The sequence below is a fragment of the Arvicola amphibius genome, chromosome 3, assembly GCF_903992535.2.
Source record: "Arvicola amphibius chromosome 3, mArvAmp1.2, whole genome shotgun sequence".
Lineage (NCBI taxonomy): Eukaryota > Metazoa > Chordata > Mammalia > Rodentia > Cricetidae > Arvicola > Arvicola amphibius.
The window spans coordinates 74,166,690-74,184,086 of NC_052049.1; positions in this window are offsets into that span (position 1 = coordinate 74,166,690).

The following is a 17,397-nucleotide window of genomic DNA, read 5'->3' on the forward strand; positions in this document are numbered from 1 at the left end:
AATACCTTAATCAAGAGCATAAATATATATAACAAAATTAATCTTAAATTTGTATCAATAAACCAAGATCCATATGAATGCAAAGTATTCATTTCTATAGCATATTCCCCTTTAAATGTAAATAAATATGAACAATCCTTTAGGGAATTTGGGCATTGTTCTTTGCTGGTTCTGGGTACTGTTAAACAGGTCTTTCATGGAGTATCCTGTGTGGCAGGTCCATCTCAGCCAGCAATCCTGAAACTGTCAAGGATGTTGAACCATCTGGGCCATTGCTGCAGGGAATCTTGTTTGATCAAACCATATTAGTCCATAAGGAATCCACAACTTTCTATCCTCCATGGAAACAAAAACAGAACCTCTTTTTCAAAGCAACAAGTCCTTAGAACCAAATATTGAAGTCCAGATACCTTTAAAATATATAGGTTGGGTAAGCTTAGAAGCCCTTACAATGAAATGTCTCTCTGTTCTTAGCTCATTCACAATAAAAAATTTAAATAACACAATAATATACATAATCCAGACTTTCTGAGTATATTCCATCTTTATCTGGCTTATTTGTTTTTACTCTACTACTTTGTAATATTTTATTTTATTACCTTTACTCCTTTAATCTATGATTGTATGTACTCTGTCTCTTTAAAGACTTTATTTTTAAAAACCATTCACTTCCCTTCATAAGTCTGTATTCTTTTTCTTCTCTCTCACAAGCCTATGTGCATTTATCCAACACTGTGACCCATTTAGAGGCCTGAGTCTGTCTTTATTGCATATCTGTAATTATTTTCTGACCAGGAGTGCCTTTTTTTCTAATGCTAAGAGGGCATGGCTTGGGCCAACATGGCCCTGCCTGCTTGCTCCACCCAGTCCAACATGGCAGAGGCATGTTCTCTGCCTCTGAGAGCCATGTACATTGCCCCACTTTTAGGCACACAGTGGGTCTATGTTGCCATTAACCAAGTTGTAGTACTGCTCACAGACCCCATTTACATGCTCAATAGGCAGACCTCCCTGAAGAGTCAGAACCTTTTGTGCTAGCAAACCAGGAATCCTTCTTAAAGGGGCCACACAGTTTTTGCTGGTACCACTGGGTCAGGAAGCCTTCTCTTAAAAGAATCATGCCTCTGCTTCTGGTTGCTATGATAAAAATACCCTGACAATGGCAAATTAAGAGAGAACAGGTTTATTCCAGCTCATCTTTCAGGGGTATAATGTATCAAGAATGAGAATTCAAGGCAGCAGGAGCTTAGAGCAGCTAGACATCACATCCACAGTCAAGAATAGAAATTAATGACTTAATCAATACATATATGACAATAATCATCTGGCTCTCTAATTTTAGAGTCTTGGATCAGAGAAAATCATACAAGCCACCGTATAAAGTAACATAAATGAAATAATCTCCAAAGATGTTCTCCAAGACTTCTCCCAGGTGAATCTACACTTTATTGATTTGACAATACCAACCATCTCATGAACTTTGTCACTCTCACACATGTTTTTATAAGGCCAGTGTTTTCTTTGAATTTATTGAAGTCTCTAGTACATGTTAGAATTGGATTTAGATTCATTTCAATATACCCAATTTTCTCTGTGCCTCCAGCTTCCTGAAGTTTGCTTTGACTTCAAACACTGCCCCATTCTCTTCCTTTTAATTCATCCAGATAAAAGACTTTAATGGTTTATTTAAAAATTTACGGTGGGGAGACTAGGATAAGGAAGTATGTGATGGAGAGAGAAAAAGTGGAGCAGTTTGTGCACTGTGAAGAGAGGCAGAACTGGAGAAGTACAGCCTGATGTGAGAGGCCTGAACTACCACCTGAGGCCATAGTGATTTTCTGGGCCACTACCACAGCTGAGGCCCATGTTGGTGTATGTGACTTATCATCAAAGGCCACGTGGATGTCTGTAGTCGAGGCTGCCACTGGATATCATGTTGATGCCCTAGAGTCACTCTGAACTGACCCTGTCCCTTGCCTGGGCAGCAAAAAGTTGCTGGCCCAGGTAGTATAAGCACAGTAGTTCTGGTTGGGTGAAAACCCCAGCTAACATTCAGGCAAAGATTCAAGGTTTGGATTGGTTTGCCCCAACATCTATCCCATCTATGAGCAGCTAGAGCATATGAAAGGGTTGCTCTTGTGGAACCATAGCTGCAGAATCTCTGTGACTCAGGGCAATAGCTGGATATATTAGAGGAGTCCAGTATTGATGCTGAACCAAAATCCAGAGACCTTGAAAGAGACCAATAACTCATTACAGTGAAATAGAAGTGGAATGGTACATGCACAGACGAACTGGAGGAACAGGTCTTGCCCAGAAGGGTCAGCAAAATTTTTGTTTGTTTGTTTGTTATCTTTTAGAGGGAGGTTGCAGGAGTAGAAGGCAGTTGTGGTGGGACAGGAAAATAAGTGGGACTAGGGTACATGATTTGGAATTCCCAAAGAATTGATTAAAAGTTAATAATAATAATTAAAAGAATAGAAGTCTCAGGGGTCAAAGAGTTAGCTCAGAAGGTAAAAGTGCTTTCCACAAAACCTGATGTCCAGAGTTCCATCTCCAGGACTCACATAATGGAAAGAGAGGATCAATTCCAATGAATGTCCCCTGACCTTCACATTTATGTAGTAATAAATGTACACTTCCTCACATACACACATAATAAATACAAACATACTAAACTTTTTTTTTTCTTTCTCATGGTTTATTTTTTTTATATTTAAAAATTTCCATCTCCTTCCCTCCTCCTCCCCCTCCCTCCGCTCCTCTTCCCCCTTCCCGCCCCTCCTTCTCCCCCTTCCCTCCCCTTCCCTCCACCCATACCTCCCCTCCCTCCCTCTCAAGGCCAAGGAGCCATCAGGGTTCCCCACTCTATGCTAAGTCCAAGGTCCTCCCAACTCCCCGCAGGTCCAGGAAGGTGATCGACCAAGCTGAGAAGGCTCCCACAGGGCCCGTCCATGCAGAAGAATCAGAGCCCAGCGCCAATGTCCTTTGCTTCTCAGTCAGCCCCCGCTGTTGGCCACATTCAGAGAGACGGGTTTGGTCGCATGATCCATCAGTCCCATTCCAACTGGAGTTGGTGATCTCCCTTTAGTTCTGTCCCACCGTCTCAAATAAGATATCTGGGGGTATCTCTAACCAAGGAAGTGAAGGATTTATTTGACAAGAACTTTAAGTCTTTGAAGAAAGAAATTGAAGAGGATACCAGAAAATGGAAGGATCTCCCCTGCTCGTGGATTGGGAGGATCAACATAGTAAAAATGGCAATTCTACCAAAAGCAATCTATAGATTCAATGCAATCCCAATCAAGGTCCCATTAAAATTCTTCACAGAGATTGAGAGGACAATAATCAACTCTATATGGAAAAACAAGAAACCCAGGATAGCCAAAAAAATCTTATACAATAAAGGTACTTCTGGAGGCATTACCATCCCTGACTTCAAACTCTATTACAAAGCTACAGTATTGAAAACAGCTTGGTATTGGCATAAAAACAGAGAAGTTGACCAATGGAATCGTATAGAAGACCCGGATCTTAAACCACAAACCTACGAACACCTGATTTTTGATAAAGGAGCTAAAAGCACACAATGGAAGAAAGAAAGCATCTTCAACAAATGGTGCTGGCATAACTGGATGTCAACCTGTAGAAGAATGAAAGTAGATCCGTGTCTATCACCATGCACAAAACTCAAGTCCAAATGGATTAAAGACCTCAATATTAATCTGAACACATTGAGCTTGATAGAGGAGAAAGTGGGAAGTACTCTACAACAAATGGGCACAGGGAACCGTTTCCTGCGCATAACCCCAGCTGCACAGACATTAAGGGCAACATTGAATAAATGGGACCTCCTGAAGTTGAGCAGCTTCTGTAAAGCAAAGGTCATTGTCACTAAGACACAAAGGCAGCCTACTGACTGGGAAAAGATCTTCACCAACCCTGCAACTGACAAAGGTCTGATCTCTAAAATATATAAGGAACTCAAGAGACTAGACGGTAAAATGCCAATTAACCCAATTAAAAATTGGGGCGCTGAACTGAACATACTAAACTTTTAAAGAAAAGAATAAAAACCTGAACCAGAGGGATAAGTTAACTGTCAATCTGTAAAACGAAAGTATTCCATTTGTCCGCTAGAGTTTGAGACCTATAAAGGAAGCTCTTACTGACCTCAAAGTATACAGGTAAGAAAAGGGTCAATATATAACAAATAAAGGGCCAGTGACAAAGGCAGAGTTGAGTGTACAGAATACTGTGCGTGACCAATTAAAAAAACAGGAAATTTATAGAGGAGGTTGGAGACATGAATCAATTTTTAAAATACTTGCTTTATATTCATAAGTTTAAAACCCCATATCCATATCAGATAAGCAAAATCAAATGAAGACAAGATGGGCATAAAGTCATGAGCCTATAATCCCAGTTGTAGGGAAACAGAGTGAATAGTATTCTGGGGTATACTCATCAGTTAATGTAATCAAATCCGTGAACTCTAAGTTCAGTGAGAGATGTAAAAATAAAGTTGACAGCAAGTGAAAGAGGACAACACACATTGAATTCTTACCTATGCATGTGTGCATGCACACACACACACACACACACACGACTTTTGTAACTAATTAAATTAGTCTGTCACTGAGTTATTGGAGTGTTTATTCTATGGCAGAGGTCTCTCTTCATCAATATTTGAATATTTCCATCTACTTGCCAGTGAATCTTTTAAGTCATTAATTAAGTAGACTCTGTACTTAACATAGTACTACAGCCTTTAAAGTTCTTCCCCTAAACTTTGAGCCTTTTTGAATTAGCTTTTCCTTTCACTATACATATATTAAAAGACAATTGTCTATGACCATTTTTAAAGCAAATCAACTGTAAAAAGTACCCAGCAAAGCAGTTTCCCTTTTCACTGGAGACTGTATAACAAGGCTTCAGGCTTTTATTCATTTACATCTGTTACATATTACATTTTGTTAAAAACTATTCCCGGAAACTTGGTAGTTACCTATATTTTGATATTTTTCAACAAAAAATTTACTAAGTATTTTTATTTTTCTTTTTATTGAAAGTAGATTTTTTTCTTGTACAATATATCCTAATTACTGTTTCCCTTCCATGCACTACTCTGAATACCTGAATATTACTACTCACCTCCCCTATTCTCCTACATCTGGCTCCACAACCTTTCTGTCTCATTAGAAAAAAAAAAAGCTTCTAGGAGATAATAACCAATCATGACAAAATAAAATGTAAGATGAAACTCAAAACATCATATCTAGACTTGACAAGGCAGTTCAACAGAGGGGTAAGCACAAGAATTAGAGGCCCACTCTCATTCTTAGGAGTGCCATACAAACACTAATCTGAATGCTATAGTATTTATGTTGAGGACCTGGTATAGACCCATGTAGGCCCTGTGCTTGCTGTTTTAGTCTCTGTTACCTCATATATTCCTTGCTCAGTAGGTTAGAGGGTCTTGTTCTCTTGGTATCCTCCATCTCCTCTGGTTCTTTCCACCTACTCTTCTCCATGATTCCCTAAGCTTTGAGGAGCGGGATTTGATGGTCATATCCTCTTTAGAGCTATGTGTTCCATACACTCTTTCTGTATGTAATGTCTGCCTGTGGGTCTCTTCATCTTTTCCTATCTGTTGCAGGAAGAAGTTTCTCTGATGAAGACTGAATACAGCGTTGCTCAATTAAGTATAGCAGAATATTATTAGGAATCATTTTGTTGATACTTTTCTTTTTCGTAGGCCAGTAATATTTGGTTTTACCCTAGGTTCCTGGGCTATATAGTCTCTGATTCTTGGTCACTCTAACAGTGTCAAGTATGAATTTTCTTTCATGGAGTGGGCCTCAAGTCAAATCACACATTTGTTGGCTATTAAAACAAGTCCTAAACCTCCATTACTGTAGTATGTAGCAGGGATTTTTGCAACACCAGGCCCCAGATCATGAAGCATGGACTTATTATTAAATATTAAATATTAAATATGAATACTTGCCCTTAGCTTAGGCTTGTTTCTATTAATCTACATACTTCCACCTGGCTCATGACTTTTGCCTTCCCTCCTCATGTCCTGCTTCCTCTGAGCCTAACTGGTGACCACACACACATTTCTTTCTCCTAGAGATGTCTCTTTCTGGAATTCTTGCCTATACCTCCTGACAGCTCTTGGTTATTTAGTTTTTTATTAAACCAATCACAGTGACACATCTTCACACATTGTAAAAGAATATTCCACAATATTAGTGTATCTTGCAGACAGGATAGATTATAGGGCAAGCATTTTGTTTATGAGTTTATGTTTACGTTTCTCTTTTGGTAGCCTTCAGAATACATTCCTGATGTGGGATTGCCCTCTGTATGCTGTGGATGCCATTGGTTAATAAAGAAGCTGTTTGGGGCCTATTGCAGTATAGAATAGGACAAGGTGGGAATTGCAAGCAGAGATAAAGGAGAAAAAAGGCAGAGTTAGGGAGAAGCCATGTAGCCACTGCAGAAGACAGACACCAGGTGGACCTTACCAGTGTCCCCAACCACATGGCTATGCACAGATTAATAGAAATGTGTTAACTCAAGATGTAAGAGCTAGCTAGAAATACACTTAAGCTATTGGACAAACAGTATTGCAAATAATATAGTTTATGTGTGATTATTTCAGTTAATAGTGGCCAGGAAATGAGCAGCAGTCTTCATCAACAAATTGGTGTACCAACATGGGGCTGACTACATTGAAGTAAAACTTGAGAAAGATTGGAAAGGAATTCTAGACACAAAAGAATAGAGTTAAGCACAGCTTCTTGGTAGCTGGAATTTTTTTCTCAGATGCCTCTGTTTTCTGGTAGTGAGCAGGAGCACCATGGCTCCTTTATGAGAAAGCTTACTGACTCAGCATAAGAAAGGCAGCTTCCACCTTTTGCTGCCAATGTGAACTGTGACTCTTACAGGAGGCTGAGCACTTAATAGGCTTTGTGAGCAGCATGCTACTAGTTGCTTAATGGTAACATAAACCCTCTGTGACCCTGAAGCTAGGGCAGCATGCATAGCTCTCAGAGGCAGCAAACATGCCTCCACCAAGTTGGAATGGACAGAACCTACAGACAGGAGTGCAGAGTTGGCCCTAGCCATGCCTGCTTAGCATTTAAAAAGAAAAAAAATGCTCCTGATCATAAAATAATTACAGATACACAATAAAGACAGATTCAGAGAAAAAAAAAGACCTTGGAATGGGTCACAGTGTTAAATAAATATATGTTGAATTAGGAGAAAGAAGAAAAAGTAAATGATGTGGGATTCCCCTCTGTAGGCTGTGAATACTATTTCTTAATAAAGAAACTGTCTTGTGCAGGGAATAGAGGTAGGTGGGGAAAACAAAACTTAATGCTGGGAAAAAGGAATTGGAGTGAGGGAGAAGCCACATAGCCCTCACCAGAGACAGTTGCTTGAAACTTTACCCAGTAATCCCCATCCATGTGGCAATATAGAAAAAATGGGTAAAATTAATATGTAAGAGATAACCAATCAGAAGTTAAAGCTAATGGGCTAAGCAGTGATTTAAATAATATAGTTTCTGTGTGATTTTTTGGGGGCCAAGCAGCCAGGAAATGAGCAAGTAGCCTCCTTACAACAAACTGCCATGCCAATGTGGTTGACTAAATCCACATAAAACCTGAGAAAGCTTAAAACGTAACCCTAGACACAAAACATCAGAGTTAAACATGGTTTAGTAATGGCATTTTTGGGGTGGACTCTTTGCTAGAAGCAAGTAGAGACATGGTTCCTTTAAGAGATGTTTTCCTGATTCAGCAGTAGCAGAAAAAAAGCTGCAGTTTTGAAATGCCAGCTTTCTGAGCTATGCTGCCAATGTGACCTCTGCCTCTTTCAGGAGGTGGAGCATTTAAATGGGGTTTGTGAACAGAGTGCTACAACTTGCTTAATGGCAACATAGACTGGCTGTGTGCCTAGATATTGGGCTGTGAGCATAGCCCTTTGAGACAACAAGCAGGAAGTTCTGTATTTGCTCTACCAATGCCTCAGTTTAGGTCTTCAAGAAGTGCTTAGCATTTTAAGAAGCACTCCTGGACAGCAAAAAATTGTTGCAGATACACCATAGGACAGATTCAAACATAAAATACCTCTAAATGGGTCACAGTATTGAGTAAATGTATGTAGGATTGGAAGAGAGAAGAAAAAAAATATAGACAGTTATAAAAAGAAGTAAATGGTTTAAAAGAGCTAGTCAATAAGAAGTTAAAACTAATGAGCCAAGCAGTGATTTAAATAATATAGTTTCTGTGTGATTATCTCAGGGAATGAAACAAATGGCCTCTTAACAACAAGGAAAGAGACAGTAAAAGTGATATAAAAGAGAACAGACAGAGATTAAAGCAGTAAGGATAATAAAATAAATATTAAACTTGTAGAAAAAGTAATAGAGTAAGAAAAATGAGCCACATAAAGATGGGATATACATAGAGAGTTTATATTATATATACTATTGTGCTTTCTTTAAATTTTTTGACTGTGAATGAGCAAGTACAGAGAGACATTTCATTGTATAGGCTGCTAAGCTAAACCAATATATATGTTTTGAAGGTTTCTTGACTTCAATATTTGGGCCTAAGGATTTGTTGCTTTGGAAAAGAAATTCTGCTTTTGTTTTCAAAGAGTATGAGAACCTGTTGATTCTTTTTAGGCTAATGTGGTTTGATGTACAAAGATCTCTGTGAACAGCTAAAATTACTTCACCCAACAAAAAAGGGAAGCAGTTTGGAGAGAACTATGCCCAAATTTCCAAATATTGTTTATAAATGTTTCTTTACATTTAGAGGAGGTATCCTATAGTGATACAAACAGTTCTGACATGATGACACCAAGCTGACCTTTACTAAGAAAAGGTAAAAAAGTCCTTGCAATAAATTATAAAAAAGACCTGATATATATATTTGGGGTTGAGGATATGTTTGTGCTTTAATCACAGAAAGAAAATAAAGCTGGACCTGATTACATCCTAGCTGCAAACACCCCATAGAGGAGTTTGAGAAACAATTGGGGAAAAATCCTTGATCCAGTCTTCCGTGCCCCCATGAAGAGGAGTGCCTGATAGCAGGACCTGCTAAGCCACTCTACACTGCATGGTGTCATTCTGCTTCCATAGAGTCCACACAAAGAAACCCTGCTGAGATAATTGTCAAGATGTGCTTCAGATAGCTGAATTCTGCTCACCTCACCCAGGAATGCCACCTTCCCTGATGCTGAGCTGATACCAGACCTGGGACACAGATACAGAAACCCTGCTGAGTTGACCTGACCATGGTGACTACAATTTTCTGCATTTTAAATCCTGTTTGCTTCTGAGCTGAGATGCAGACTAAGCATCTGATTGTTTTAATCTTTGGGACACAGAACTCATTTTGATTAAAATACTAACCCCTCTTCACTTAAGAAGGGAGCAGACTTGGGGGGTTGACTGTTGCTCAGAGACTGGAATTGGTATTTTATAACAACAATGTCTGTCATTGTACTCTTACTGGAATTGACCTAATAATATTTGTAACTGCTTATAGATGTTGAGAAAAGTTTGACACACCCTGTAAAATGTTTGGGTTTAATGCATATGTTAAAAAATTTAGATTTTGATCCCTTTGTGCTGCCCTAAAAGAAAAATGTTGTTTCTCTACTGATCATACTTTTTTGCTAAGGTCAGGAAAGGATTAGAGTGTAGAAAAAAGCAGAGCGAACAAAAGGAGGGATAGTTTCCCCTGGGTCACCACCCTCTTAACTTCCCTTTGGGGACCCCCTTTTAGGATTTTTATTATTGATGGCTTTTGGTCATGGGCCCTTAATAGGCTCACTAAGTTTGTTCACCTACAGGTGGACTCTGGCAGCCAAGCCTTTTAAAGTCCATTATCACCGGCTTAATCTGGCTGATAAAGGGCTAAAAGAAGCCCCTTGAGAGCCAGTCTCTTATTGGAGCCACATAAAACCCCATGACAGACATGAGTACCAGCAGAAGGGGTGCTAGACAAAACACCGCAGGGAGAAGACCATCCCCTTTTTTGTCTAAATAAGACAGATTCAGAAACCAAATACAACTATATACAATGGGAACAGATCATATAAAATTACAAAAAGTAAACAATATCAGGCGAGAAGTATATAACGAAGAATTTTTCTAATCACTCTACTTTGAGAAGTCTAAATAATCTAGAAGGTAGCTACCATTATCTAATCTTCAACCCCATCAAAGATCTGAGAAGGAGAGTAAAATTACCAAAGCAATCAGGAAGCACAAACGAGAAACTTCCAAAATGTGCAACAGAAGACAGAGACAATTGACTACCTGGGCAACCACACGAAGTCTTGATAGCAATGTTGAGGCAACCAACTTTGGCTGAGGCCTGAAAAAACCTGACATACCATTATACAATGGCAAGGAACCTTTACTAGAACTATCCTATCCTGTCTTGGCAAGATAAGATAATTCTGTTTTATCCACTTATGGATATTTCGTACTTTAGTCAGTAATGGAGGTATGGGCTTTTTTTTTTTGCCCCAAGGCCAGTTCTGCCAAGTAGAAGACAAACTCCCAGTGGAGTGTCTTTGGTGCTCAACGTTCTCTCGGGAGTAGAGCATTGTTGCCAGGAGTGATTGTGTCTCATAAATACAAAACTGTAGGTTAGATTAAAGGCCATGTTCTACAGTTCTTCAAAGAGGTTGAAGATTATGCTATCTATACTAAATACAACCTCTATGTGTCTAAAAAACCTGATTGTCCTAAATATAAATATGACCAACATATAATTCTCAACACTTATGTAACTGTATGACTAATAGAATAAACAACTGTGCAAAAAATGAAGACAATGATTTCCAAATGTAAACAGGGTCCTTACATAAATAATATCTGAGGTAGAAATGTACAGTGCAATATGGTAAACAATGTCAATATAACAATTGTTTCAAACAGAGGTAGTATCATACTCTCATACAATGTTCAATATATCAATATACAAGAATCAACACTCATATAGTTTTTTTTAAAAAAAAAAAGGAAGAAAAACAATAACTCACAAAAATCAATTATTCCTTCAGATCACCAGTTAATCCCTCCCTCCCCCCCCTTTTTTTAAATACATATAGATATACACATAATTTATACCCCTGAGTCCATATAAAGCCTTCCACAACCCGACCACCCTATACCAGCCACCAATTAGTGTCCCTAAATCTGAGGGTAAACTTTGTTGGGAGGGGGGGCGTCGTCATCCAAGATTGCTTCCAGCTGACATAGGGGCGACTTTTCTTCCCAGGGGTTCCTGTGAAAGCAAATGATGGTAGAATACCCAGGGTAACATTTCGTCTAGGAAAAATGTGTCCAGCCTCTGAATTTTTTTTTTTGAAAAATGAGGCCAGAATGTTGTCAAAAATGTGCACCATTCAAAAGTGTTCTGTGCAATTGGTACCAAAAAACAGGCCAAATATTAGCGCTACTAAAACATGACGTCATAATAACCAGTTGGAGTTGATGTTGCAGGGCCCCGTCTTCATCCTGGAAACTGCAAAGATTACTGAAGAAAAAAAAATTTTGTCGTTTGTTGCGAGAGAGATAAGCATTATCTACAAGGACACATACAGACGTATACGTGCATATCTTCAATGAAAGGTGCATTAAAAACAACCATAGATATGAATGAAGGCAAAGAAGGCAAATATATTGGTAACATTATCAACATTATTGTTATTAATATTCTGTCTCATAATTTTACTCCTAACCTGAGACAGAAACTCTGAGAAATCTCTTATAAACAAGCTTGGAATTGGAGAGGGACTGGGCCAGAGTCCAACTCCAAGAAACCAGCTCTGAATATCTGAATATGAAGAAATGCATATTGACACACATACAAAAATTGTTTTTTATACTCACCGAGCTTACCCAATGTTAATGCTGATCCTTGTTGGGTTGCAATTGGTTCCAATTCATCAATATTCAAGGTATGCAGGGTCCCTCAGGTCCTTTGAAGGTGAGCGTCTTCCTGTGGGGATAAGAAAAGAACCCTGCCCCCGTACTATAGGTTTCTTACCATCAGTATGGTCACCATCCTTGTGCATGAATTGTTATTTTTCTTTTCCAAGGGGCTTCTCCTCTTCAAACCGAACCTTTATTAATTTTGATGGTATCCACGATTTTTCTTCTCCTGTGGAGACAAGAGCAAAACCCCTTCCCCAGCGCAGCACATCCCCTGGCTTCCATTGTGAGGTTAGCACATCCTTGAAATAAACTGGTTGATTTAATTCAACAGACTTTTCCATTATCCAATGTCTCTCTGCAGCCGTTGTCCCCATTTCATTAGCGTTGAGAAAATTCAAAGTTAGTAAAGCATTATGTAATCTATTTCTGGGGGTATTCTCCACCCCCTTTTGCTTGTTTAACATTTCCTTTATCGTCCTATTTGATCTTTCAATGACTGCTTGACCTGTAGGATTGTAGGGTATGCCTGTAACATGCTTAATATTGTAATAGGCAAAAAACCGTTTCATTTTTCTAGAGACATAAGCTGGACCATTATCCGTCTTTATTTGCGCAGGTATACCCATGATGGCCATGACTTCTAATAAGTGAGTGATTACTGAATCGGCCTTTTCTGAGCTTAAAGCAGTTGCCCATTGGAATCCTGAATAAGTGTCAATGGTATGGTGTACATATTTTAATTTTCCAAATTCTGCAAAATGGAACACATCCATCTGCCAAATTTCATTCCTTTTGGTGCCCTTTGGATTAGTCCTTGCAGGCAGTGGTGCTTGGTTATAGAAAGAGCAAGTAGGGCATTTCTTTACAATCTCCTTAGCTTGTTGCCATGTAATAGAAAACACTTTTTTCAAGCCTTTGCTATTGACATGATGCTTTTCATGAAATTCGGAAGCCTGCAGCACACTACCAATCAATAGCTGATCAATATCTGCATTGCCACGTGCTAAAGGACCTGGCAGACCCGTATGGGATCAGATGTGTGTTATATACATAGGGCAAAGTCTGTTCCTGATCATTTCTTGTACCTGGATAAACAATGAGGTTAGTTCAGTATCATCAGGTATGAATTCGGCAGTTTCAATATGTAAGATAACTCTTTCTGCATATTGTGAGTCAGTAACAATGTTAAGAGGTTCCTTAAAATCCCTTAGCACCATAAGAATGGCAAATAACTCTGCATTTTGGACAGAATCATAAGGACTTTGTTCCACCTTACTCAAGTCTTCTGATTTGTAGCCTGCCTTCCCTGATTTATTAGCATCAGTATAAAACGTGCGGGCTCCAGTTATCGGAGCATCACGGACAATTCGAGGAAGAATCCAAGAAGTTCTCTTTATAAAGTTAAGCCTTTTGCTTTTTGGATAGTTGTTATTAATTTCTCCTAAAAAGTTAGCACAAGCTCTTTGCCATGGTTCATTATCTTCCCACAATTTTCGTATCTCATCAGCGGTGAAAGGCACTATGATTTCTGCTGGGTCTATGCCTGCTAGTTGGCGAAGTCTCAATTTACCTTTTATGATTAGTTCAGAAACCTTTTCCACATAGGTTTTTAATTTCTTACTTGGCTTATGAGGTAGAAAGAGCCACTCTAAAATAATATCATCTCTTTGCATTAGAATTCCTGTAGGAGAAATTTTTGAAGGCAATATAACGAGAATACAACTGAGTTCTGGATTCACCCTATCCACATGTGCTTCTTGCAATCTTTCTTCAATCATTGTCAGTTCTTTTTCTGCTTCAGCTGTTAATTCTCTGGGACTGTTTAGGTCTCCTTCCCCATCTAAGGTTTTGTTTAAGTGAACTATCATATCAGGTGTTATCCCAACAGCCGGTCGAAGGCTGGAAATGTCTCCCAACAACCTTTGAAAGTCATTAAGAGTATGCAGCTGATCTCTCCTAATTTGTGCCTTTTGTGTCTTAATTTTTTGCAAACCTATTCTATAACCTAGATAATCAACAGAATCTCCTCTCTGAATTTTTTCGGGAGCAATCTGTAATCCCCATTTAGGTAGAACTGTTTTTACCTCTTCAAACAGTTTCTCTAAGGTATCCATGTTTGAATCAGACAATAATATGTCATCGATATAATGATAAACAACGGATTTGGGAAACATCTTGCGTATTATTTGTAAAGGTTGATTCACAAAGTATTGGCACAGGGTAGGAGAGTTCAACATGCCCTGTGGGAGGATGGTCCACTGGTATCTCTTGGTAGGTTGAGAGTTATTATAAGTAGGCACAGTGAAGGCAAACTTTTCTCTATCCTTTTCTTGTAAAGGTATTGTGAAGAAACAGTCCTTCAAATCAATAACTATGAGAGGCCATCCTTTTGGTAATAAAGAAGGCAAAGGAAGTCCAGATTGCAGAGAGCCCATAGGTTGAATAATCCTGTTTATAGCTCTGAGATCCGTCACCATTCTCCATTTACCAGATTTTTTCTTAACCACAAATACAGGAGAATTCCAATGGCTGGTAGATTCTTCTATATGTTGAGCATCCAATTGCTCTTGTACTAGCTGTTCTAAAGCTTGCAACTTTTCCTCAGATAAAGGCCATTGTTTTGTCCATATCGGTTTCTCAGTCAACCATTTTAGAGGTAGGGCCGTTGGTGGTTCTGGAGGGGCATCCATTGGTTTGTGTTCTTGTACAGCCCGAATGGCTGGTTTTCGCCATCTGTAATACCTTTTGATGTTTTCCTCAGAAATATATGCTCTAGAGGCAGCAGGAATGTTAATTTGAGTATTCCATTGCTGCAATAGGTCACAACCCCATAAATTTACTGCAATATTAGCTACATATGGCCTTAATTTTCCTATCTGTCCCTCAGGACCGATGCATTTGACCCATCTAGTGCTTTGCCTTACTCCAGATAGGGTCCCAATTCCCAAAAGTCGAACATTTACATCCTGTAGTGGCCAATACGGATGCCAAGATTCTGGAGTAATGATACTAACATCCGCTCCTGTGTCCAGCAGGCCAGTAATGAAAATGCCATTTACACACACTCTTAACTTTGGTCTTTGATCACTTATAGAAGTTTGCCAAAATACACGTAATTCATCTCTTGGGCTATTTTCGCTTCCAACAGCAGACATGGGGATTTCTAATTGTCCTGACAAGGCATGTTCTCCATTGTAACGGGAAATGACTGGACCACATTCGCCATGGGGGCCTGCGAGAGGCCCCCCCATGGCATTTCCCGCCTGCAACGGATTTCCTTGCCTATCTCTTGATGATTTGCATTTGCTGTCCCAGTGTCTGCCTTTCCCACATCTCCTACATAACCCTGAAGGCTGAGGCCTTCTATTCCTGTTATTCCTGGCAAAGGCATTATTATTATTATTATTTCTGTAAGTCCTTTGTCTGCAATTCCGTTTCATATGTCCCATTCTGCCACAATTAAAACATTTGGTATTCTGATATCTTCTTGTACCGTTGGCAATGTCGTTTTCTACCCACTTATCGGCGTGATGGGCGTGAAGCTCATTCGATTCAATATTCATTGTATGTAAGACCCATTCCTCCAGGGGTGCTGATCTGATCTTTAGGGGCATCAATACCCTTTTGCACTCTATATTGGCATTCTCATAAGCCAAGGACTCAATTATTACCTGCCTTGCTTCTGGGTCAGATATCCCTATTTGTACAGCTTTAGTTAGTCTATGTAAAAAGTCCACAAATGGTTCTCTCGGATCTTGTTTAACTCTGATCTATGATTCCGTTCTCTGTCTTGGGTCTTGAACCCTGTCCCAAGCCTTCAAGGCTGCGGTAGTACATATGGATAGAGTGTGTTCATCATAATTAGCTTGTTCTAGAGGATCAGAATAAAGTCCTTCACCCATAATTTGATCTAGGGTGATGTCAACTCCCTTTGATCTTTCCTGCTGTTCTAAAAGCCTAGCCTCTTGTCTAAACATGCACTTCCAGCTCAACTGATGACCGTTCTCTAACACAGCTGAGACTAGGTCCAACCAGTCCCTAGGGGTTGGGTTAATTGTAAGGGACCAAGACTTTAGCATCTCCTTAACAAAGGAGCTATGCATCCCAAAATTCATAACAGCTTGTTTAATTTCTTTCAGATCATTCATACGGATAGGTTCCCATGTATATTCCTTGGTGATCTTAGGGTTTTTAGAACCAGTCACCTTTTCTGTAGTTATCACTGGGAAAATAGGTAGAGTTCTATTGAAGCTATCCCAGAGAGTTCTATTCGATGGGGTTGGGACTTTCTTTTGTACTATTTGCTCCTGTTCATGAGAGTCCATAATTTCCTCGATCTTTTCAAATCTATTTACCATTGCCTTCTGCAATGCCTCAATCTCTTGTCCAGTATTATGTTCCAAGGCTTTCATAGAGGATTCAAGGGTATGAAGTTTGTCCAATACCGATAACTTCTCATCCTTGGACAGAATTTTCATGGCATGAATGGTGCCATCTTGTATTGAAATTCTGTCCAGCAATCTTTCATAGCTCTTTGATAAAGTCTTGTTAATACATTTAACGGTTCGAATCTCCTCAGATAATGTTTCAGTTCCTACCGACAGGGATTGTAACTTATGATTCAGATCCATTGTTCCTGACTCCATACCTTGCATTTTTCTCTCAAGTGATAAAGCCATCTCAGAGAGAGATCTGTTATTCCTTTCCTCATGAAATTCAAACTTCTCGAAAGTTCCAAATTTCTCAAGTAACAAAGCCATCTCAGAGGAAAGTCTATTATCCCTTTCCTCGAGAGCTGCAACCATCTTTTCAAGCTGTTTATTAGTGTTTTCCAAACCAGTTATGTCCTTGTTTAGTTTTTTAGCTCCTGCCTGTAAGGACTCTATCTCCTTTTTATTTTCCAACCACGTTGTAATGAAACAAACAAAAATAAAGAAGATACCAAGCCCTGTAAATATCCAGCCAAGGGAAACCACATCTGTATCGCTCAAAAATTCAGTCATCGTGTAGTTGAACAAATTATAGAATCCGTTAATAGTGATATTGTCAGACATTGTTAATCCAAACGGTTGATTTTTAATCAAATGAAAAATTACCTGTAATTACCGTTGTCTGCCACTAGATGGCGTAGGGCCCCGAGTTTCACGTGTTTAGGGAAACCAAAGATGGCGTCCCGCGCAGAGCACAGTAGCTGGGGAAGCAGCGGCGAAGTGGCGGGGCGGGGCTTCGGTTCCCTGCAAGAACTTCACAAACAATTTGGCGGGCGACTTGGCGCCCTGAGGTGTGGGGAGGGGGAGTGCGGCAGGGCGCGTGAGCTGCGCGGGGCGCGGAGCCGAGTACCTGGCTATTGGGATGCACTGCGAGCCGCGGTTTCTGGTCCTGCAGCGCGGAGCAGCCCGTGAGGCCGGGCAAACAGC